The following is a 25,503-nucleotide window of genomic DNA, read 5'->3' as shown; positions in this document are numbered from 1 at the left end:
TTTAATTTTTTAAGGATTCTGCATACTGCTTTGCCCTAGTCTAGGGAAGGCGGGATACTCACAGTGGATGTATTCATGAAAAGCTGCAAACATGGAAAAATGAAAGCATAGCTTGCATATTTAATAAGAATTCTGAGGCAGTAAGTACACCAGAAATGTGAATACCAAACTTAAATGATCATCAGGGAGGCAGAAAAATGATCACCAACATAGAGATGAGGTAGTGGAAAATAGGGTTTAAAATAAAGCACCACAGTTCTTGAGTATCCATGTCGGCTTTGCCATTTTTAAGCTTCAGTGACACATATGTGACCAGTCACAGGGCATGCCCTTTGGGCAGTCACATTGAACCTCCACATTCAGAATACACTGATTTTCCTTTTGCATCATATATCTAACTGCTCCTGAAATACCTGGTACATAATGTGTTATCGAAATTGTCTGTGGCCCTTTGAGTGTAACACTAATTTTGTCATCAAGGTGACAGAATATTCTTTAGAATATTTAAAGTATTTCTTCAAAATATTTAGAATATTTCTATTAAAGGATATTAATTGTAATTTTATGAATTTTATTATATTAAGCAATGAAAACTTAATAGGGAAAAATATCACAAAAATATTGAGTTTTTAATATTTATTGAATGTTTATAAAAAGTATCAAAATTTTCAACATCAATTGATCTTTGGTATACAAATTCCAAAAAAGAATATCAGAAATGATTTCCTCCATGAACTGCTATGAAAATACCAATACCACTCTACAAAAAAAACCTTTACTTCAGTGATCTCACCTAAGGCATCTGCTCACGTGACAACAGTGTGTCCCATACACACACATCGCTTACACTGATAGCACACGTGCTCTGGTTTCCTGGCCTTTTCGTATGACATAATTGATATCTCAGTGGTCTTGATGCTTTGTCAGGATATTCTTATGTAAAAATATCAATAAAATAAATTATTAAACTCTTCGTATGTATGTGTTTAGAATACACATCAACATTCTTACATCAGTTGCGTATTTCCTTATAAAACCTAAAAGATAGCACCAGAAATAAATTCCTATATGAACTACAATGAAAATACCAGTAGAACTCTGCAACAAAAATAAGCTTCGCTTCATCGTCACACCCAAGGCAGTCTTCACACGTGACTGCCTGTTCCAGGCACGTTTCACAGTGACAGCACGTGAGCTTAGTGTTTGTTTCCTGTGTGGAAGTCCTGTCACCTCTCTACTCTTCCTGTATTCTCAGGAGCTTCCTACAATATTGTACAACATGCATTAGCAGGGAAATAAAATAAAATATCAGAATTTAATGAGTGCTTAGAATAGACATCAAGATTTTCACGTCAGCTGTTTACTTGTTTGTGAAACCTAAAAGATAACATCAAAATAAAAACCTATGCAGACTATGTGTACACACAAAAACAAGTCTACCACAGAAATAAATTTTGCTTCAGCTGTCACCCCCAAGGCAGTCTTCATGCAAGACAGGTGCATGTTCCTTACACAAGTATTACACTGACATCATGATGCTTTGGCTTAGTGTCCTTTCTTACAGGGCACAATTGACATCTTTTTTGTTTTTCTGTTGTCAAGGTAGGTCTTTGTGGTGCTGCCCCTGTCTGTTCACTGTCATCTTGCCAGTGTGCTCCACATTTTTTCTGTGTAGTTTCCTGGGCAGAAATATCTTGCTTTTCCTCTGCTGTAAATGATCTCTTATGAGCTTCAGGCCCAATCCTTTAAGAAAAAATTTCCATGATATTTTGAACCTGTTCTTTTCTTTGTAAAGTATTCAACTATATATGCCACACATTTATGCTTTATGTTTTGAATGACACTGTAGTTGCTGCATAAATCATGAGTAACATTTATTACTCATTTGGTTTTGTTGTTGCAAGTTTCCATCTCAGCTTCCATTTTGTTGAGTTTTCCTATCAATATCTCCATCGTGGTGAATTTTTTGGGTTTATTACTACATGAATAAGGACCTGATGGATGACTTCCAAAACAAATGTCTAAATTGAAAGCATAATAAGTCTTCTCAACTACAAGTGTATAAACTTCTGTGCTATATTTTGCCTCATTGATTTGCAGTCACCACGAGAACTCTGTGCTAAGTACGGCAGACCTATAAATGCTTGCCCTCAGCTAGTGGTGTCATAATAAATATGATTTTGAAAATTACTACTAGTACATATAGATTGTTTTACTTGCATTTCAACCTTTGTACGTTTCACAGTTTTTGTAGCATTTCATCTATTACAATTTCCAATATTGAATGGCAGTGCTGGCATTCTGCACAATATATTTCACCCCTGACAAGACCCTCACTATATATAAGGAACTACTTCTAACCTTGGATTGTTCCGTTTGGTTGTATGGCCATTTCATAACATTTCAATGAATCAAATATGTACTCACATTGCTGTTTCCTACATCATCTGAATCAGGGAGGTCTGCATTTCTTGTATTTACATCAGTTGATTCTTGCTCCATTTCACTGTCACAGGAATTTAGGCTCACGTGGCCAGCACCAAAGTCATCATCATCATCATCATCATCATCATCATCATCATCATCATCCCCATCATAGTCTATGCGTAAGTAATGTGATGATTCACTTTTGACCATCTCTAAAATTACAATCTGATTTGTCATGTGTTATTGCACTGAATCAGGCTACTTCTACCAAAAAACTCAAAAGAGAACTTTTTTTAAAAAACAAATTCTGGAGTGGTGTTGGCTTATTAGACCCTCTGCAATTCTCAGGTAAACTTATACAAAACAAGTTAGCCAGGCACAAAGGTGGCTCCAAATCCTGTGGAGCACTTTTGCGCAGATGGACACTCCTGTGCCACTCATCATACCAAGCGAGTAAACATAAACGGTGTTCCTGCGTCCCTCAGGGAAAGATGCTGAAATGCTGCAGCACAAATTTATAGTAGAAAACTAAGGGGTGGTTCTCTTGGGCCAGGCTTACACTTCAACCATCTTTTTTTCTTCTTCTTTTTTTTAAGAAGAAACTTTGCCTGTTTATTTTTTCTTTTGTTTTTAACATCCTGTATGACTGGAGAGATTCCTGGTACCACTTAGTACGTGATTGTAGAGTGGATACGCGAGTGATTAGAACTTTAGTACTGATAAGTTAAATATTCCCAAACAGGGGGGAAGAGCAACAAAAGAAAAAACAGAATGTGAAAGATGAGCTTTCCTAAAGGAAAAGGAAGCAAATCAACGTGCACAGACGTGAAAGGTGATGGTAAATATCGGGTGCCATTTTCCTGTTGTCTGGACACAGATGAGGGTGGCTCCTTAGGCTGCAGTTAGAGCAGAGTTTCCCTCTAAGGTCGTGGTCCGTTACACATAGTCACCCACGAGGGAAAATGTCGGGGTGCTTCTGGAGGTCTTTGAGGGTGCCTCTGTTGCCCCTTCCCTACACTTCTTTATAGGAGCTGAGTGCCTCAATTGTGTGACATTTCTGAACCCTGAGAAAAAAGCAGGGACGACACCACTGAAGAGTCTGTGGCCGGGGCGGGCCGGCTCCCACCTGAGGTCTGTTAACCTGAACTCAACCAGAGGTGGATCAAAAGCATCCAGAAATCCTCCACCTCTGCTGAGCATTTTTGGACGTTTTTGGACGGTCATACCTAAAAGTAGAGCGTAACTACTTATACAGTGTTCACTTTGTCTTCGGTCTCATACGTACTCTGGCGGTGATGTACAGTGAGGGTGAGTGTGTAAGACACACACACTGCTGCTCTCTGTGAAAACGTGGACTACTGGAGCCAGACTGTGGCTACTGGAGCCTTCTCCCTCCCCTCCCCCCTCCCCTCCTCCTTCCCTATCTCTGCAGCGTGGTGAAGATCAGGTGGCCTCACAGGGAGCTGTCATCTGCAGGGCTTTTCCCACCAAACCCAAACCGCAACTCCAACCTGAGAAAGGCGGTCTGTGTGCGAAGGCAAACTCTGAACTGGACAGGAGATTTAATGCTACAATTAGTATGTTTGTCTTCTAATAATAAAAAGTCTTCCTAGAAAAAATGAGATTTTATGGAATCAAACTGAGATGCCAGCTAAGGAAACTGGGTACTCAGGAAGGAAGGAGGGCCCCTCGGAACACAGAAAGATTGGGTTTTAGATGGAAGGACAATAAATGAATCATCCAGATTTAAAATATGATGTGAATTTCATTCCAGAGTACTTAGCTATCCATACTAATGCATGCTTGAAAGAATTTTAAGTCGTGTAAATTAAAACAATCTATGAGTACTCAAGTGTGACACTATATTTCCTCCATCTGCACAATATTTAAGCACAAAACAACAGGTCAGACTTACTCCTAACTTCTAGACATCAGCACACAACAATTTTTTTTTGCACTTTAAGAATCAATTTTGTTGTTGTTGTTGTTGTTACCAGGGGTCGAACACATGACCTCTTACTTGGCAGGTAGTTGCTTATGCCACTGAGCTAAATCCCCGGCCCAGGGATCAAATAATTTTGTGCAGAACTAAGGTAAATGTCATCCAATAAAGCCAAAAGACAAAACACTTCAACATTTTTGACTGTGATCAGAAATGTGTGATCCATTTTTGAAAATGTATTTAAAAAACTGCTCCAGCAGAATAATTCCCCCATTACTGACTCCTCCAAGCTTCTGAGGGCTATGACCAACCTGGAGGGTCCGCCGATGGGTCAAAAAATTCAACTGAATACAAAGTTAAAGTTCTAAATATTTGTGACCAATTGGAGTATCTTTAATTTTTTTCCATTTTTTAAGTTAAAAAATATATATATATTAAAAAATGGGGAGGTTAAGATGAAAGAGGACATAACAGCACAGGTCAGAACAGAACAATTTAAGCAACAAAGTGTTTCACCACAAGACAACCCAACATAAGAGTAGTTACCATAGTGTCTCTTTCCTTGAAATATTTGAGTATAACTTCATATACTATAGTATCAAACATATCAAGACAGTGTGAAACCACTCAAGAGAATGAAAGTATTACAAGGTATTTAGAACCAACTAATAGAAAATGAACAACAGTCTCAATATTATCTCCTTGAGTATAAAATATTTTGTTTATTCTATCACATATAATAAAATCTAATAAGATAAAACATGGTAAAACTGATGGAGACTGAAGAACAAAAGTTTGATGGGACTTCAAAACAAGCTGATATTAAATCAGTACTAGCTATTATAACGTCTTGTTTTCTTCAAAATAACTCTTCATACCATCACAGACAATAAATTCAAACAACCCAGAACAAAATCATTCCAATTAATGAATGAAAACATTATAAGGCTTCAAAACAATATAATGGGGAATCATGATTACCACATACTTTTATGTCTTCTTACCATTTCTTACACTAGGGAAATTATTCAGTATTTATATATGTGAATTTGATTTATTTCGCTTATGAGTATGGTCTCAAGCTGCACCAATTTATTTATAAATATCTCAATGTGTTCATTCTTTATAGCTGAGTAGTACTCCACTGTATAAAAATACCACAACTTTTTATCCATTCCTCAATGATCTTAGGTGGTTTCCAAGATCTGGCTATTACAAATTGTGCTGCTATAAACATGGGTGCACATATATCACTGTGGTATGATGTTTTCAGTTCTTCTGGGAATATGTCAGGAAGTGCAATAGTTGGAAAAAATGGGACTTCCAATCCCAGCTTTTTGAGAAATCTCCAGACTGACTTCCACAATGGTTTTACCAGTCTACATTCCCACCAACAGTGTAAGAGAGTTCCTTTTCCCCCACAGCCTCTCCAGCATTTGTTGTTGATGGTTTTCTTGATCCTGGCCATTCTTTCAGGAGTGAGAAGGAATCTCAGTGTGGTTTTAATTTGCATTTCTCTAATGACCAAAAATGATGAACATTTTTTCATGTATTTATTTGCCATTTGTATTTCTTCATCTGAGAAGTGTGTATTCATCTCAGATGCCAATTTTTGGACTGAATCTTTGAATTTTGTGGGTCTGATTTTTTTTTAATTCTTTATATGTTTCAGACAGAAGTCCTTTGTTTCAGGGAGAGTTCACTAAGCTTTTTCCCCAGTTTGTGGGTTTTCTTTTCACTATGCTGGAGATTTCTTTTGACATGCAGAACCTTTTTAATAAGACGTGATCCTAGTTATTGATTCTGGGAAGTATTTCCCGTGGAGTTTGAGTCCTGTTCATGAATTCTCTACCTACCTGTATGTCTTCAAGGGTTTACCCAATTTGTCTTCCAATAAATTTAGTGTTTTTGTTTTAATATTCAGATCTTTGATTCATTTAGATTTTAATTTAGTATATGGTGATAGGCAGGGGTCTAGTTTTAGTTTTCGACATGTGGAGAGCCAATTTTTCCAACACCATTTATTAAAGAGACTGTTGTTCTTCCAGTGAACATGTTTGGCCCCTTTATCTAAGATAAGGTGGTTGAGTGTGTTTGTAGTTGTGGTTGTATCTTCTAATCTATTGCATTGATGTTCGACTCTGTTTTTATTCCAGTACCATGTTGATTTTACTACAGTTGCTTTGTAGTATAGCTTCAAGTCAGGGATTGTGATGCTTCCTGCCTTGCCTTTGCAGGTTAGAACTGTCTTTGCTATTGTAGGTCTCTTCTAGTTCCAGATGAATTTTAGGAGTGATTTCTCTAGATCCACGAGGTATGTTGATGGTATTTTTATTGGGATTGCATTAAATCTGTATAGCAGTTTTGGGAGAATGACCATTTTCACAATATTTATTCTTCCTATCCATGAGCAAGGGATGTCTTTCCTTTTTCTGAGATCCTCTTAAATTTCTTTTTTCAGTGTATTATAATTTTCCCTATATAGATCTTTCACTTCTTTTGTGAGAATAATTCCTAAATATTTCATTTTTTTAGTTGCTAGTGTGAAGAGTGTGGCTTCTCTTATTTCTCTCTCTGTGATTTTTGTTGTTAGTGTATGGAAATGCTATTGATTTTTGAGTATTGATTTTGTATCCAGCTACATTGCTAAATTTATTTATTATATCTAGGAGTCTTTCAATGGAGTTTTGGGGGTCTTCTATGTAGAGTATCATGTCATCTGCAAATAATGATAATTTAATTTCTTCTTTTCCTATATTTGCCCTTATATTTCTCTCTCTTGTCTAATTGCTCTGGCTAGTATTTCCAGTACTATATTAAATAGGAGTGGTGATAATGCACATCCTTGTCTTCTGCCTAATTTTAAGGTAAAGGCGTTCAGTTTTTGGTCATTTAGTATGATACTGGCTGTTAGTCTGTCATAGATGGCCTTTATCATATTGAGGTAAAGACCATCTATTCCAATTTTCTGTAAGGGTCTTATCATAAATGAGTGTTGGACCTTATCAAAAGCTTATTCTGCATCTATAGAGATGATCATGTGATTCTTACTTTTGGCCTTATTGATATGGTGGATTACATTTATTGATTTACGTATGTTGAGCCATCCTGCATGCCTGGGATGAATCCCACTTTGTCATGGTGTATAATCTTCTTGATGATTTGCTGCATCCTGTTTGCCAATATTTTATTGAGAATTTTTGCATCTGTGTTCATTAGGGAGATTGGCCTGTAGTTCTCTTTTTTAGTTGGTTTGGTACTACAGTAATATTTGCTTCCAGGAATGATTTAGGAAGGATTGCTTCCCTTTCAATTTCATTGAAGAGTTTGAGGAGTGTTGACATTAAGTCTTCTTTGTACTTCTTGCAGAAATCTGCAGTGAATCCATCTGGGCCTGGGCTCTTCTTTGTAGGTAAGAATTTAATTACATTTTCAATTTCCTTAATAGAAATTGGGTTATTCAGCAGTTTTACATCTTCTTAACCTAGCTTTTGGACTTCATATGTTTCTAGGAACCTGTCTATTTCTTCTGTGTTATCAAACCTATTAGAGTAGAAGTTTTCGAAATAGGTGTTGGTGATCTTCGGTATTTCTACAGAGTCTGTAGTGATTTCACCTTTTTCATTCCTTATTGCATTAATTTGAGCTTTTTCTTCCCTTTTTAAAATAAGGTTGCTAGGGGTTTGTAAATATTATTCATTCTTTCAAAGAACCAACTCTTTGATTCATTGATTGTTTGGATTGTTTTCTTAGTCTCTATTGCATTAATTTCTGCTCTGATTTTTATAATTTCCTCTCTTCTTTTGGCTTTGGGCTTGACTTGTTCTGCTTTTTGTAGTTGTTTGAGGTGTAACATCAGGTTATTTATTTGTATTCGTTCTATTTTCCTAATGTGGGAACTCAGTGCAATAAATTTTCCTCTGAGAACGGCTTTCACTGCATCCCACAGGTTCCGGTAAGTTGTATTTTTGTTTTCATTTGCTTGTAGGTATTACTGAATTTCTTCTTAATTTCTCCTGTGACTCACTGATTTCTCAAGAGTGTGTTATTCAGTTTCCATGTATTTGTGGGATTTTTGCCATATCTTTTATCATTAATTTCTAATTTCATGGCGCTATGATCCAGTAACATGCATGGGATAATTTCAACTCTTTTGCATTTATTTAAATATGTTCTGTGGGCTAATATATGGTCTATTTTAGAGAATGTACCATGTACTGCTGAGAAGAATGTATATTCTGATGTTGTTGGATGGAATACTCTGTATACGTCTATCAAGTCCACAGGTGTGGTTCAGTTTTGTTATTTCTTTGCTGATTTCCTGTCTGGTTGATCTGTCCCTTGGTGTCAATGGTGTTTTAAGGTCTCTTGGTATAATTGTGTTACTGCTAATTTGGTTTTTCATTTCTATTAATACTTGCTTTGTATAACTGGGTGCTCTGGAATTAGGTCCATATGTATTTAAGATTATTATCTCTTCCTCTTGAAATTTTCCCCTAACCAGTATGTAATGATCTTCTTTATCTCTTCCGATCATTATTGGTTTAAAGTTCACATTGTCTGCAAAGAGAATAGCTATCCCTGCTTTTTTGGGGGGGGGGGTTTCCTGTTGCATGTAGTATTGTTTTCCATCCTTTGACTTTCAGTCTGTGAGTATCCTTTTAGGTTAGATGGGTTTCTTGTAGACAGCCTATGGTTGGATATTGTTTCTTGATCCATTCTGCCAGTCTGTTTCTTTTAAATGGTGCAGTGCGACCATTTACATTAGTGGTTATAACTGTTGTATGTTGGTTTATTGTTGACATGTTATCTTTCTGCTGTTGCATCTTTATCTTTCCATTCAGTTAATTGTCTGCTTTGCTTAGTGGTTTTTTCCTAAGTGTATCTAATCTGTATTTCAGTATTCTTTGCAGGGTTGGCTTGGTGATCATGAAGTTCTTCAGCTGTTGTTTGTCATGTAAGTATCTTATTTTACCATCGATTCTGAAGGACAGTTTTGCAGGGTACATCAGTCTAGATAGTTTCCTTTAGGATCTGAAATACTTCACTCCATGCTCTTCTTGACTTTATTGTTTGTTCTGAGAAGTCTGCTGTAATTTGATGGGTTTTCCTTTGTAGGTGATCCGTCTTTCTCTCTGACAGCTTTTAAAATTCTATTATTATATTGAATTTCTGGGATGGTGATTATTATATGCCTGAATATAGTTTTAATTTGCTTATGGATATTTGGAATTCTATATGCTTCACTGATTCTGATGTCAGTTTCCATTCTCATTTTTGGGAGTTTTTCAGCTATTACTTCTCTGAATATCCTCTTGACATCCTTTATGTTGTCCCCTTCTTTTTCATTTATCCCTATCATTGGTATGTTGTTTTTCTTGGCATCATCTTGCAGCTGTTGAATTATTATTTCCTGTTTCCTTTTTATTTTTAAAAAATCTTTCCTTTCCTGTTCACTTACTGCAATCTTGTCTTCGAAGTCTGAAATTCTATCTTCACTAGCACTGAGGCCGTTTTGACGACTTTCAATGGAATTTTTGATTTCCTGTGTATCTCTTTGCATCTGCTTTATGTATTTTGTTTGTTTCTTATATTGTTCATCCAGGGATTCTACCTTTTTGTTTAATTCCTCCACTTTTTAAACTGTATCTTCTTTAGATATGTTCAGCATTTCTTTCATTTGCTTTATCATTTCTTCTTTTACTTGGGAGATTTTTTTCTAGTTTGAATTCCTTTAAAGCTTCCCATTGCTTTATTTCAGTTGCTAATATGTCCAATATTTCAAGTGTATGGTATGTATTTTCTTCTGTGTACATAGCTCCTAGGCTTTGTTGGGAAGGGCTGGACGTTTGAGATTGTATTTTGGTCTTTTGTTTTGTCATTTTCTTATATTTCCATGTTTCAAGTATTATTCCAAGGCTTCCCAAGGGCCTGTTGGAAATCCTCTTCTATGCCTTCTGCGCCTGGGACTCTGACCACCCAGTTCTCCAGATTGAGAGAGGATCACTGGGGGTGGAGTAGGCAGGCCCAATCCCTGTGGTGCAGGTTGAGTGTGGCAGAAAGCTGTGAAGTTCCTTGGCTGGTGGGAGCAATGATCCCAAACTCCCTGGTTCAGGGGATGGTGTGGGGACACTCACAGCAGGCTGCTCAGCCTCCGGAACTGAGGACACTGGTGGGCCAGGGACCCCAGAGTCCGCCAGGCATGGCAGGGAGCAGGGCAGTTGTTGCAGGCGGGCTCAAGACAGGCTGAACTGGTCCAGTGCAGGAAGAAGCCACAAAGTTCCTTGGCTGTGCCCCAGTGAGGATCTCAAACTCCCTGGGTTCGGGGGATGGTGCGGGGGACACTCACTGCAGGATGCTCTGGAACTCTGGAGTACGTTTAATTTTTTAAAATATGTAAAAATTAATCATTTATTAATTTTGCATTTGGTCCAACACCAAATCAGTGTTTCTTAAATCATGACAGATCAGCCTCACATGAGGCTCTATGGAGCAGGTTGTGTGGTTGCATTGTGAGGAGCTCAGGTGCTGTCCTGTGTCTCCTGTAGTACATACTGCACCCTCTGGGCCACCGGCTTCCACCAAAGCAGCCAATGTGAATGTCTACAAAGAATGCTCATTTCACTTCGGAAAACTTTCTTTAAAAACATTTACTAAAATGTGAGGGAATTGTATGTGGAATAAACCATTTTGATGGGAACCAACCAGCGAGATTGCACTGAAAAAGAATAGCCATGCTTAATTAATCACTTTATTTTGGCACACTCCAAAGTTGCTAATGAGGTGCTGACATCGGCGTTGTGTGTGACACAGCAGACATTTGTGTGGTGCATCTGTGCATTCATTTGTGTGTGGTTAACTCTCTGACTTGCAGGATGGTAGCCATGGGAGGTCATGGACTCTCCCTCCTGCTCTCCCAGTCTGCTTGCCATGAAGTCTGAGCATAAAACTTGGTCCTGCAATATGTCTCAATGTCTTTACCTCAGGCCAGGAGCCGGCCTGATTCATATTTATAGAAGTCGAGGATATTATTCTCATTATTCTATATGAAGCTTCAAATTAATTTTTGTCCTAAACTTGATACATTTCTAAGAAACATTATCTTTGCTTGGCAAAATAAACTTAATTCCTACAGGGAACTGCTCAGCTTCCTACTGTAACAGAATGGCACACACAAACACCAGGTATGAATTGTTATGTCGCTGAAGAAGGCGTCTCAGGTAGGCAGGCAGGGGCACACTTTTCCTGAGCCTTCCTCCTGTGTGATGAGAGATGGCTCAGGTCAGTGATTCAGAGGTGACTGAGGGAGGGTGGTCCCCACCCTCTCTATATGGAGGGAAGGATCTTCCCTGGGAATTCTGAAGCAGATATTCCTTAGACTTCATGGATCAGTGGCATTCCACATGGTCATCTCTTGTGTCAGACAAACCCCAGAACTGTGTCATCTTGCTGATTTGGGACTGTATTCTATGGCCACCAGAGATCTGGGTTATATGTCACATAAGTACTATGTCATGGGGCTACCCTGGCACAGTGTCATCCAGCCATCCCTGAACTGTCTCGAGTTATATCTCCTGAATGTTATAATGGGGCTACTCCACAAACTGTCACTCATTACGCTACTTCTGCAAGACCTGTCACATTGTGCCCAACTGTATCACCTGTCACCTCGTGACTGTCATGAAGCTACCCTACAATGCTGTCATGTCCCTACCTCTAAAGCCCAACAGCTGTATGCCCCGATGACTCACCTGTGTGCTCCTCACATGGTGGCGAGCACTGGCCGGTGGTGGCCCAGCCACTGGCCCAACGTTGTCCAGAACTGAAATGCAGCCCTTGAACATGTGCAGGAAGGAGCCTCAGGACCCAGGGAACTGTCTGTGTCACAGATAGAGCTGAACAGGGGACCGTGTGAAGTGAAGTCATCATTAGGAAGAGGCAGATGGATTTGCTGACCAGACAAGAGGAGCAGTGAACAGGGCGAGGAAGGAAAGCGGCTGTCAGCCATGTTTTCTGTGGCCCAATGTCTCCAAGCTCCTGGGCCTGCTCCCCACCCAGCGTGGACTCCAGGACCTGGGCTTTTCCTGGCCAGCAGGGCAGCAGCAAGACGTTCATTCTCTCCCTGCAGGGAGTAGAGCAGACAGCCCGGGACCCGCCTGCCTCAGATGGTGCTCTTGCTGATGCAGGTGACACAAGTTCTTGCTTCTAAATTTAAGACTGGGGTTGGCGGGGGTTGGGATAGCCATAGAAATCAGGGCAGCAGGTACATTCATGTAAAGAAGCTGTGGGTGTAGAAAACCAGCTCCCTACCTGGGCGCCCTGTGCTGGCACTGGATGGTGACTGTGACCCTCAGAGCATTCAGCTCTGCTTGCTGAGCCGACCCTGCAATCCTAGTGTCCTTTACTTCCTCAAGGGTTTTCATAACCAATCATATGCTCTGGTCAGTTTACTCAACTGGTATTTCAATGTCATTAATGTTTTTTAAATTCTCATTTCTTACTACCCAAGTTCTTAGACTCAAACTCATTACTGAGATTTTTTAAAATATTTGCATCATACGTTAGGGGTATTTGCCACTGGAAATGTCTAATGTTTGTGAAATAGAGGGCTATTTGAAGATGGGCACACATAACCCGAAGGCCACTGAGATGTGGCACGCTTCCCCCAGCTCTAAGAAGTAGTGTTTTGGCGTGGCATTGAACTGCCCTTTGCAGATGATGTGTGCATGGCAAGGAGGGCAAGGAGGCCGTGTGCCACCAGGCCCCACACCCAGCTCTGTGCTAGAAAACGCTGCAGAGCGGTGTTCCTGCGGGAGCGGGGCAGCAGGGGCCAGCCCCCGCCCACTGCCTCTTTCCAGGCTGCAGCGCCCACCGTGTTCCCCTGCTTTTCCCTTCAGTGACAACCCGACTCTCCAAAGTGTCACTAATCAGCCAGATCCCAGTCAGTGCGGAGGCTTTTCAGGGCTGCTGGCAGTGTTCCCACAGCTCCGGGGGCTGCGGCTGCCCACAAATGGAAGATCCTTTCTGCCGTGCACGACTCAAAGGCAGAGCTGCTGGGGAGGCAACATTATTCTTTGCTAGCAGGAGGACGGAATACATTGCTTTAAGGCTCAAATATGTCATTTCAGAAGAAAATATGTAAGTCCTCCTGCCTGAGCCCACTTCCCATTCCTTATTTGAGCAAAGGAGTGCTCGCACCCCAGAGCCCACAATGTTCCCACAGACGAGTCCTCAGAAAATCTTCCACAGCAATTTAGAGACTGCAGGGTATAATAAAGTCGAGGACTTGGAATGAGCTGCATGAAAGGCTGCCTGGGGCCTGCCATTTGCCAGTCACAGAACAGCGCCAGCAGGCCACGGTCAAGGGGCCTCCTGTGGAACTGGCAGGCTCTGAGGGACCCTGTCGGCTCTGGCAGCTCCCCTCTGGTGCACAGTGACTCACTGGCTTGTGTCTGAGCTTAGGTGTGCTCAGGACTGGAAAAGCCCCCGTATCCTTGGATTGTGTCTGTGCACAGCGTGTTTGGCTTTTAACGTGCAATTGCAGGAAGTGCATAGTAACTGTGCTCAGGGATCTATTGTTGCCCTTGGTTGCTCAGACAAATATGGACGTGGCTGCCTTCAAAAACCTGTGTGTGGCACTTGAGTGTTTTGCAGTTTCCAGGTATCTGATTATTCAGGAAGTGAACTCTGTGTGTCACACAGAGAGTGAAATTCCTGGGGCAGTGGCCACCCATTGGCTCTCCCCTACATCTCCAAGGCTCTCACCCTCCTGATGGCAAGGTGTGTACATGTTCTAGAGGATTCGAGAGGCAGCGCCTGCCCAGTGGGTGAGCTTAGAACAGTGACCCAGCAGGCGTGGAGGAGGATGACCTCCATGTTGCTTACTGATTGACCGGTCCTCAATGAGCTTCATCTAGGAATCAGAAGACAAATTTCAGTCTGCACAGTAACACATAGATAGTTTTGCATTGTCCCGGTGTCTCTTGGAGAAATGGAGGTTAAAATGAATCATGAAGTAGAAACCAAGAAAAGTAGTAGTTTCTCCTTTTCTTGGGTCTCCTGAGCTACCTCTCAACTCTCCTTTCATAAAGTGCAACCCGAGTTTCCTTTTTCCTCTCTATGAAGCAGGATGTTGAGGAGATACAGAATAAACCAGCAAGTGAGGAAAAATAATCAACTTCCGGCTTTTAGGTGTGCTCTGATTTTCATCTCACATTGTCACTTGCAGAACTGAGTGAGGGAAATGCACAGGAAGACCTTGGTCATTTCCTTGCTCAGCATCAACAGCTTTTCTTCTAGACAGGTGCTGGGATGCACCAGATGGCGTTGGATGTAAATGTAGTAATTGTGGTACCCACAGAGGCTGAGGCTGGCAGTGGCGATGGCCATGGTGGTGGTGATGATGTTGATAACAGAGAGAGTGTCCAAGTAGACATGTAGAGAATTTCGGGCTGGGGGTTTAGCTCAGCGGCATAAGCACCTGCCTTGCAAGAAGGCGGTCGTGAGTTCGATCCCCGGTACCGATAAAAAATGAAAAAGACAAAAAAAAAAAAAAAAAAAAAAAAAAAAAAAGACATGTAGAGAATTTCCACTGTGGAGATCAGAGCATCTTCCATGAAGAAAACAGGTAACTTCTGAACTCAGATTGAAAGACTAGTAGAATTTTTTACGGCAGTTCTGCTGCAAGAAAGTCTCATTCTTAAAGAAGGCAGAAACATTCTGTTGGTTCTGAGAAATTCAAAGGAACTGACACCATGAAAGACTAAGAATCAGAATGAATTCTCAGGACTTGGCAGAGGGTTTCAGGCTGGGCCTTAGGTGCCTGGCTGGGCGTGGTGGTGGCAGCACAGGGAAGTGTGTGCACTGCATGTGTGCCATGCTCAGGCTGGTGAGCAGGCAGCTAGGAGGACAGAGAGGCAGCCAGGACACCAGGCAACTCAAAACTCAAAAAAGTGACATCAGTAAGGCACCTTCTCACATTTCCTTCCTAGGTGGGTTCTGTGGGAGGACCTTACAGGGCTCAGGAGTTTAGTGCACATGGAGATGTGCAAAGGGAGAGAAAGGGAATGGACCAGGCTCTACCTGAAGCAGAAGCTATCTCCTCACTTTGGCATGAAGTCTCGGGAGTTTCCCATGTGATGAGTGGGTCATGGGTACAAGCATGCATGTCTGGTGGTCAAACCTGACAGGGTCGGTCTCTGATGGACCACAGGCATCCAGTGGTTCTTTGTCAGCTCAGAGAAATACCTCTGTGTTTAAATAAAAACCAACCATCCATCATAACAGCAAAGCAAACACAGCTTGGAGGGCAATGTTACTCACTGGGGACTGAATTTTCTCTTACTCATTCATTATGTGAGTCCCTCATCTCAGTGACGTACACAACCAGTTTCACCCTCGCCTTCAGTCTGGCCTGTACAGCATTTCAGTCACCTGCTGAGTTCCTACCCCTCAGAGCAGCACGTTGGGTGCACAATTATAGAACACTCAGTTATTGAGAGATATTTCCAGATGCTTTGCACGTGAGTAACCTTAACACAGATGCTGTTCTATGCAGGTGGCATGCTGGAAGTTCCCAGGATCCCCATACGTATTTTCAGGGATGTCAATATTTCATTTGCAGTTTAGGAGCAGTCCTGACTGGGCGCCATTCCTTTCTCCCAGGAAAAGTGCTTTCTAGAATGTACGTATCTTTGTCCCATTCTTGTGAGGACTGTGTAGGCAAAGATGTTCTGGGTTTACATATAAGGCTTTTGGAGCATACATGATTTGGCAGTTTTGCCAAAAATAAAGTCGTTTTCCAATGCAGGGTGAGATTCTGATTGCTGTACCCATACACGTGACTCATCCCTCACTTTAGAATTGGAAACAGATGTGAAGTGCTCGTGTAGTTTGTGGCAGAAAGCAGACTGCAGTGCTCCAGCAGCTCTTGACCCACACTGGAACTCCTGTGGACTGTCTCAGAACCTCCAAGCCCTCTGTCACTGTGCCCACCATGGGGCCTCTGTGCGTTCCTATTCTGGGGTTTCCCCTGCACTGGGAGGCAGAATTTCGGGGCCTTCTCTCTCTCTGACCTACATTCCATCTGCAACAGAAACACAGAAGACAAGGAGAGGAAGTTTTGTTAGTTAAATTTAATTTTTTTTTTTTTTTTTTTTTTTTTTTTTTTTTTTTTTTTTGTAGCAAAAACTCTAAGCAGAGGCAAGTGCTATCCAAGCACTCTCAGTCCCCATGTAGGAGGGGTGATGCCTCAGACTCCAGGGACCTGGTGAATTTCCCCGGACAGGGCACTGCTCTGCTGCACAAGCTGAGTCCACAGAGCTGTCGCCCTCACTGTAGGGCCCGCCAGCCGACTCTGTGCAGCTCCAATGTTCTGAGCGCAGCCCTCAGTGTGACTTTATGATGCTACCGATCCTTATTCATAAATCCCCAAGAGTATTTGTCACGCTGAGAATGTGATAAAAGTGACAGTTTTATTTTTGTAACCTGTATTATCTTTGTTTTATTTGAGAGGACAGTTGATTTTAGTTGGCTGTATCATTCAGAAAAGAATATTTCTATATACTTTGATGAATTGTAATTCCTCTGAATGTATGACTATCCTCCCAAAATTTTTATTAACTAAGATATGCAACATGCTCTTTGGATACACATGTACATAAAGAAATGAGTCACACACAGAGTTAAGCAAAGTAATCGGTTCATTCCCTTTCCAGCATTACCTGTATGTGTGCCTGTGTGTGTACGCGTGTTGTGTGTGTGTTTGAGCCATAGACCACCTCATAGCTCCTCTTTCGCCACATTTGTGGTACATGACACAGTATCACTAACCCGTCTTCATGCTGTCCCTTCTCTCCACAGATGCGTTCCTGCTCCTTGACCACCCGTGTGTGCCATTGTCCTACAGCTCTCTGTCTCCCATAATGCCTTTCTCTGTTTTGGTGTGGCTGTTTTTTAGATTGCACATTTAATGAGCTCATACATTTTCTTCTCTGTACCTGGCTTGTTTCACGCAGTTTAATGCACTCCATCAATGGCAGTTCCTCCTTTTCATGGCTGAATGATGCTGCCATGTGCATACGGGCCACCGTTCCACTCCACATCTGTTCGGACATGCAGGCTGCTTCCCCACCTTGGTGTTGTGAGCAGAGCTGCAGCAACACAGGAGTGCAGATGCCTCTTCCACAGACTGATTTCCTTTCTGGATCTGCAGAAGGATCCCAAGTCATCAGAAGCTCAGCTTTTAACTCTGGAGGAAGTGCCGCCATGTTTTCTCCAATGCCTGCAGCCATCTTCAATCCCAAGGTGCACAGGGCTGACTCCTTTCTTCCGCACCCTACTCCTCTCAAAAGTTTTAATGTCCAATTTGTTTTACTTTTTCTGGTCCTTTCATTATGCAAAATTTCTAAACAATAGTTGAATATTACTTGATTGAATATTATCTCTCTCATCTTAGATTTCCAGGGCTAATGAGGTCATCCGTTGCTGTTCCTATATGTACTGTATTTATTTTCACATAGAGCAGATTAAACATTTTAGCAGTCCCTTTATTTCTGGTTGGTATCTTCAACCTCCTCCCTTTGTACATTTATTACACCTCCTCATTCTGTTGAGCACACTGCTTGTTGTGTGAATTTATCTTGGTAATCTAGTCTTGACTCTCAGCCCCCTTCTTTCTCAAGCAACTATATGTGAAATGACTCTATGGAAAATTTAATTTCTTTCTTATTTTCCTGTTGTAGAATTAGCAGTAAAGGACAAGTTTTAAATGTGTTGACCTACTCATTTAGGATCACTGTTCTCAAACTCAAATATTAAAACCATTTGATGGTGTGACAAATGGTGTTATATTAGTGGATTTGTTACTTGAGATAGTTAGTTTACTGTAATTTTATTTTTCTTAAATAATGCAGTTGATTTAAATGCCTGCCATAGTGAAGTAGCTGCTGCATGCCATGTCCCTCTGGAATTCTAGTGGCACACGGCAGATTGCAGAGTCCTGGGAACAGCCTAGACTGCTTCCTTCTTTTCTGTCTCCATTCTGTCTTCGTGTTGGTATCATCTCTCATCACGCACTGGGAAATAAAACGAACTCTTTTTCTTTCCTTCCTTTCATATGCAAAGTCTCTGTGAGCCTAATTAGTATTCACTGGTTCTCCATAGCCAAAGCTTACTCAGTCAGCACTGGACTTGACTCAGGAGTGATGGAAAGCTGGGGAACCACTTGTACAAACAGGCAGATCTGAAGCAACACAGGAGTGCACACACCTCTTTGGAAGAATCTGGGCTAACTGCTCCTTCTTCTGGAGGTGTAGGTCCTAAAAAGGAACCCCATGGTGACAGATCTCGGGCCATGAGTGTGCTCCTGGCTAGCGATGCTGTGTGACTGAACTGTGCACTGAGATACAGGGAGGAGTTCTTCAGGAAGAGAACATTGATGCTGTGGTCAACAACCAAACACTTCAGGATGAAGTGTCTTCCAACAGGTGCCTTACCCCTGTCTGTGGAAATTTATATTCTAATCTCACACTGGGAACCTCAGAGTTGCTCTGTAGGGCAGCCACCTGCTTTCAGCAATGCTTCTGATTTTGAACACCAACACTAGGGATGGAGCTTTGGGGAAAGGAGAGGCAGGAGTTGCTTTGGCCATTCCCAGGACAGATCTCCACAGGCCATGGGACTGCAAGGATGGTGTCAATGGTGCCAGCCCTCAAGGACTTGGATTCTGCATGGAATGCCTTTTCAGTGTGGTATCAGGTGCAAAGTCTCTGGGCTCATAGATCTGCAGTTTGAGGAAGGTCAAAGGAATGCAGGATTTTGCTACCCATTTGTTTACAATAAATGGGCTCAGAAGAAGTGGGATTAGACATTGGTCCTCTATGATGAAAAGCTGCTAGTGAACAATAAAGAAATCAGACTTTGGATGACCATCCCACATTGAAAAATATCCTTTCTTGGCAACATAAAGAAGTTATAATCAGTCTAGTTAAATTTTAGACCTCTCCTATTCCGTTTCACCCAACTCCTAGATAAACCTCACTGAGATAACTAGTCACAGAGTAATTATTACTTCTTGACAGTACCAAAACACCCATTTCATTAATCATTCTACAAAATCACTACCAGATCCTAACCCCTACAGGAACTCTGCCAACACCTTCTATAAGGTGGCTCACTGGTCAATGGGGAGTGGAACTTCCTCACTGCTTCATTGAACCATCAGCCCAAAGTTACCCAGCTCTAGTGTGTGCTTTCACAGGGGACACTCAGAGGCAGTGTCTTTCACAGGGGACACTGACATACCTTAATGCTAATCTGCCAGGTACAGAATGCTATGTTAATATGTCTCAGAATGAGAAAGGGTAGCTCTGTTTTTTGCTAGTATCAGTCTTTTTGGTGAGAAATCTGGTGCCACTCTGATTTCTGCTTATGGTGTGTGTTCAACGTCTTTCAAGCTTGAAAGATCGAGGATGACATGGGCTAATATTCACTGAGTACTAGTCCTGCTCCAGGGATTAAGCAGTGCATCCTTCAGTTAGCATATGAAATCCTCACACAGACCAAATGGGAAACCTGCAACCTGAGCTTCATGTGAGAAAGTATCTACTGAAGGTCACACAGACACTTAATGGCAGAGCTAGACTTCAGTCCAGAGCCACCCTGGTCCCAACCCCCAGGGCTGCACGGCTGTGGTGATGGTATCTCAGGATTGCCTCATGAACATTCTGGCATGAAGATTTACTTAGTGAAAAAAATTGAAACTAATGATTAAAATCAGAATTTGAGATTACATATGGGTTTCATTGGCAGGCAATTCCCAACTTAAGTTTTTCTCATGGTTATAACTGAATATGATTCAACTTTGGGAAAACCCAGCCAACAGTGACTCCAGAGAGCAGAATATGATGAGCTCCTTGCAAAAGAAAGTTGGAATCATGAAATACCGACTCTTCCAACTAGCATGCTGGATCACAAAAGGAATTTGCATTACAAAAACTTAAAAATTTCATTTAGAAATTCTAGAACTTCTATATCTTGTTTCACATTTGAAAAGCAAACATTTTGCTGTAATGAATGAATCTGAAAAACTGTCAAATAAATCAGAGTTCTTAACTTACCTTCCAAATACAAGCAGTTGATGTACACAAAAGTGGGTCTGCTCAAGGCTGGTGTCCATGGGGTGGTCTTGGATGGTGAAATGGCTGCATTGGGATTCTTGATGGGGTGACTGGTCAGTCATCTATTAGATTCCACAGAGCCTGGAAAGCAGCTCAACTCTCATCAAAGATTTAGAAACTGTAATTTAGCTCTTTCTGCATTCCCAGTTCCTTGGGGAGACTCTAGTTTCTGTACATCTATAAAAAAAAAAAAAGAAGTGAGCAGATCAGCTTTGGTTAAACCAGGTTGCTGCAGTTTCCAGCCAGAAGAGATCTTCCCCAGCACCCAGACAGCCAGAAAATGCAGATGGTCCAAGAGAGGCAACTGTGCGGCCAGGAAGAAAGGATGCTGAGTTTGGAACGAGTCCTAGGACAAAGAACATGGACCCACTCATTGGCTTGGTGCACAGCTCATGTTTTAGAGTGTAAGTTCCTCAGAGACCATGGGACTGTAGTTTCCCCCCATCTGCCCTCTTGTGGAGGACTCATTTCAATGGTTGGTTATGGTAGCTCTTTTAGGTCCTCAGAGTGAGATACTATTGCAGAAAGCATGGGTTTTCATAAGTATGTGATGCGTGTGTGTGTGTGTGAGAGACAGACAGAGAGAGAGAGAGACAAAGACAGAGACAGAGACAGAGACAGAGACAGAGAGGGGAGAAGAGGAGGCCAGGGTGAGGGTGATGGAGAGGGAGAGGGAGAGGGAGGTTCCCCTCGGAGCCCACTCCCTCCCTTCTTGTGGCTGCCCACTGCAGTGCATGTTGTGAAGGGGGCAGGGGTGCAGACAGAGGGAGGGCAAGGTCAAGGCAGCTCTGTGAGCCTGGATTTACTGTGGGCCCTGGTAGCTGAGGAGGTGTAATTTTGAGCAGCTTCTGCTAATCCTCAGCTAAGTGCACACTGACTAATAAACCAACCCCTGCTAGCACTGCAGTCAGTTCAGTTGGCTCAGTTTTACGTAATACATGTTTTCGTGGGGATCTAAAGTTCCTAGAGAAGTCAAGGAAGGAGGAGAAGCCTGCGCCCTGCACCCTTCTGATCAGTGGGAGGAACCCTCACAAGGATTTTTCTTCCTCTGAAGGAAAAAAGCATCATCATTATAAATTTTGCTGGATCAGTTTAGATTCCTACATCACCAGGGTTTATTTGTTCTCCTGCACGCATCTGGGATTTAGAACAAAGAGAGCGTGATTTCCTTGAGTGCAAACCCTCTGGATGCTTTTATGATGCTGCAGATGAATTTTGCACCATCACAGCCAAGCGCATTCAGAGCCAGAAGCCAGTGGATCTCTCCACTGGGGTGGGATGGGAGAGGGAGCAGAGATGGGAGGGAACTGCAGTGGGTTTCAGGAGCAGGGCAGGCTGGTTAATTTCCTTTGACAAAAAAAGTTGAAAGCCAGAAAAAATATCTACTCCCATGTAGAGTTGCACATTCTATTACTGATTGAATTTCAGACTTCTGATGACTTTCACTGCATTTAACAAGGTGATTCCTCCTGACCAAAATCAAGAACAAAGGACCAATAAATGAAATGGGAAGAACCACAAATACTCCATTCCCTCAAACAATATCTAACTCCTTTTGCAAAGTTAAGTAATAGTTACGGTGAGTCCATCATGAAATGTCCTGTGGTAGTCACTGCTATGGTTGGGGTGGTCAGTGAGAGAGGTGCCTACTCCCCCCTTCACTGTGGTATTGTGTGATCCCTGCAGGGGAAAGGTGGTGCATTTGACTTGATCTCTTTGGCTTTTATTTTGTGATGTTGGGGGTCAAGCTCTGAGAGCTGTTATGCTCACCATAGGCTCTGCCACTGTTGCTGCGGTCAGCTGTTGTTTAAACTGTTGCAATGATACTATTGACGTGTCCCTTGATTCACTTTTATCCTGTGGAATTCATTTTCTAGGGCAGGATGTCAGTGGCAATCTTACCCCCCACCTTGGTCTTTATGCAATTTCCTTTCCTGTTTCTCCAGTAACAAATATACTTTCTTATAGAGTAGCAAGAAATCTTAATATCAGGCACAGGAAAACCAACTGTCCATAAATCACTGTCAGGTTTAAATCCTGGTTTTGTCATGAACTAGATACCTGGCCCAGGTTTTAATTTTCATATCAACAAAGCCAGGATATCTCATATAGTTATCACAAGAGTGCACTAAGATTATAGAACATGGCTAGGAACCGTGCCTGAGGCAGATGGCCAAGTAAGCTGATCGAGGCTTACCTGCAGTCTGCTGAGTGGGCTTAGATAGAACATGAAGAGCGAGAAGGCCCCACTTTGGTTTCCAGTAAATCCAGATTTTATGACCTCAGCCATTTTAACATCTGGCAGGACCTTAGGAACAGCACGTAACCTCGAGTGTTTAATGTGAGGGCTCCTGAAAGCGGGCTATTTGACTGTGTGGCACATTTACTGGATTTGGGATTAAAACCAGGATGCTTTGCTTTTCTGGACAGAGACTCCCGATTTCTTAGAAGATCCAAGTTCTCCCAAGCTCCCATCATACTTAACAACATGTTACTTGGTGAAACCAGGACTCACAAGGGCATACAAGGAGATTAAAAATGCTTTTGTGAATTACCTCTCAGGTCTGGAAACACCTGCCCATGGCTGATCGCCGTGGTTTTACCGTGGACTGCTAGGACACCCAAGGATTGTATGTAATTTGCTTGTCTAGGATTTCCCTCCCTGTGTCTCCTGGGGCAGCAGAAGGATGCGGGTTTTCCAAATTTCATTACCCAGATGGCCTAGGGCATCTCATGACCAGGGAGATTTACGAAGGCTGACTCACACCAAGGACTGTATTTATTGAGCCCACGAAGTTTTTTGAAACTTTAACATCTCCCTACCAGCAAATGCCCATATTTCCAACCTTACATGCCACATCATCCTATTAAAAATCCTCTTTCTCTACAACCTAATCATTTGCTGTGAAATTATTACCCAGAGTGCTAGCGATCCCTGGCAGTCTGTTCCCACCAAACCCAGATGGCTCAAGCATGCCAGACATGCAAAATCCTGGAAATGTCATTTTCCGTGAACAGTCAGAAATCTGACATCTTGCCTCAATGGCTAGAACTCACTCGAACTGGACAAAATAAAAGTCTTCATGAGCAATGAGAAACCGAAACACCACTGCGGATGTCTTTTGTTTTACGCGTGGTTAGGGTCTAAACTTTGTGTCTAAGTTCCTGCTTGCTCCGGAGAATGGATTTCACTGAAGTCTGATGTGTTCCAAGCGTGCCTCGCTCCTGCTCACTTGAAAAACAGCACCCTAGTGCCCGGGGATACATTCACACCCGTCTTTGTCAATCCTGCGGGCCACAGCTAAGCCAAGAGCCAGCTCCCCAGAAGTGGTGACATAGGATTTTTTGTCACAGATGCCACGGGCGGGCTTACATTTCATTAGCATTTTTCAAAGGTTGTTTCTTTTCATGTTTTTCCCCTAATGGGAAAATAATTTCATTTGTAGACTGCAGTGAGTTCTGTACTTGCTTGGCCTGCATGGGAGTAATAAGTAAAAAGCACAAACTCTGTACCTGGAAAGGCGGCATCCCAGGATCTCAGCTCAGGGATGACATGTAATAATAACAAGCGGCCTCTTGGCTCTGGGGTGGACACTGCTTTGTCACATTTGAAGTAATGATGGAGCTCAAACTCCGTCCAGGATGCGGAAGTTTGCACTTCTGTGAGCAGACAGTGGTCATGGTTAGACTCTGCTCTCCCTGCCAGGGTCCTCAGTGTCCCTGACATTCAGGCGGCCTTTTTCTCTTTTCTTTAGCTGTCCTCTCTGGGTTTCATTTACACTGAATGAATCCAAGAGAAGCAAGCAGGGGAGTGAAAATGGTACAGGAATTCTAAGGTTCAGATTATTGATTGAATATGTGAGGCCGGTCTTCCCTGCCAGGGGTGCTCTGGGCTGGGCATCACTTTGTTCCCTGGCAGAAGGTGCAGGTGAGGGCATCCACTGTGCTCAGCGCCCTGTCAGTGGCTGTGGGATTTCCACTGCTGTTGGCCTGAGAGGTCTGTGAGCATTGCTGCAGAGGGCATAGTGGCTTTGGGATGGCTGTGGCACTGAGGCCCAGCCTCATCCCATAGTCCACCCACAGTCCACCCTGTTGAATTCACTCATCCCACACCAGGGACAGGACTGCTTTGCCATCACACCAACAATTCTGATCCATGAAGTGCTAATCTGGCCCAGGCTCTGTGCTAACTCCTTAAAAACAACATCTGGCTCTATTCTCTTCCAGTTGTTACGGAAGTAGCCCTGCAAACATTTTACATCTCCACTGACATATTTAATTCAGTCGATTTGTTATACTATTTTAAGTCCAAAATATTGTTGGTGGCTAATATTCATCTGCTACTCACTATGTGAAGAACAACACCAATTCATTGATTATGCATTATTCTTGCCACGAGCTGTTGAGCCATGGTCTCCATGAGGTTAGATATTTTTGTCTTTCTTTTCACTGTGGTGTCCTTGGTCCTGATATCACTGTGGTGGCCAACATATATGTGTCGCACGGATAAATTTCGCGATACCATTTTTATTTTACAAATGATAAAATTTATCAGTTAGGTAATTCAAATAATTAGCCTAAAGCCAAAGAGCTAATCAGGAGTAAAATAGGAACCCAGTTTGACTCCAATTTCTGCATGTTTAGCTGCAGTTTCATCACTGGACTGTATAATTCTCAGAATGTCTAGAAATGCTGAGATGATGTTTGCTAGATTTATGAGACCAAAAGTCTTTGAGGTTTTTATTGCTCTTTCTTTTGTGGATCTTGAGTTTGATGTTTTGAAGGAGCAAGTAAGATGACTTTGCAGAAAGGCGTTCCTGTGAGAAGAGACAGGAACAGGTGAACCGAACTGCAGGACTTGGGCTTTGTGTCTGAGGTAAGTAGCGAACTTGCTTCTCAGGAAGGATGACCTCCAGTGAGGGCCAGCAAAGAAGGATGTCTTCTCAAAGGGCTGTG

The 25,503-nt window shown here is 42.2% G+C and overlaps 1 long non-coding RNA gene across 1 annotated transcript; it reads right to left on the bottom strand.

The window, feature by feature from the left end:
* Positions 1-11,106: 11,106 nt before the first annotated feature.
* On the bottom strand, positions 11,107-20,935 carry LOC134478644 (uncharacterized). The gene is made up of 2 exons (XR_010051383.1): positions 20,488-20,935; positions 11,107-16,454 (listed from the first exon to the last, which is right to left on the bottom strand). It is a non-coding gene; the product is annotated as an uncharacterized LOC134478644 (long non-coding RNA).
* Between the last annotated feature and the right edge of the window lie 4,568 nt (positions 20,936-25,503).

Source organism: Cavia porcellus, unplaced genomic scaffold, assembly GCF_034190915.1.
Source record: "Cavia porcellus strain 051 isolate PalLab524CR breed Dunkin Hartley unplaced genomic scaffold, mCavPor4.1 scaffold_14, whole genome shotgun sequence".
In the NCBI taxonomy this organism is placed as follows: Eukaryota; Metazoa; Chordata; class Mammalia; order Rodentia; family Caviidae; genus Cavia; species Cavia porcellus.
The sequence above is the reverse complement of the archived record's forward strand: the minus strand, read 5'-3'. Positions and strand labels throughout refer to the sequence as shown.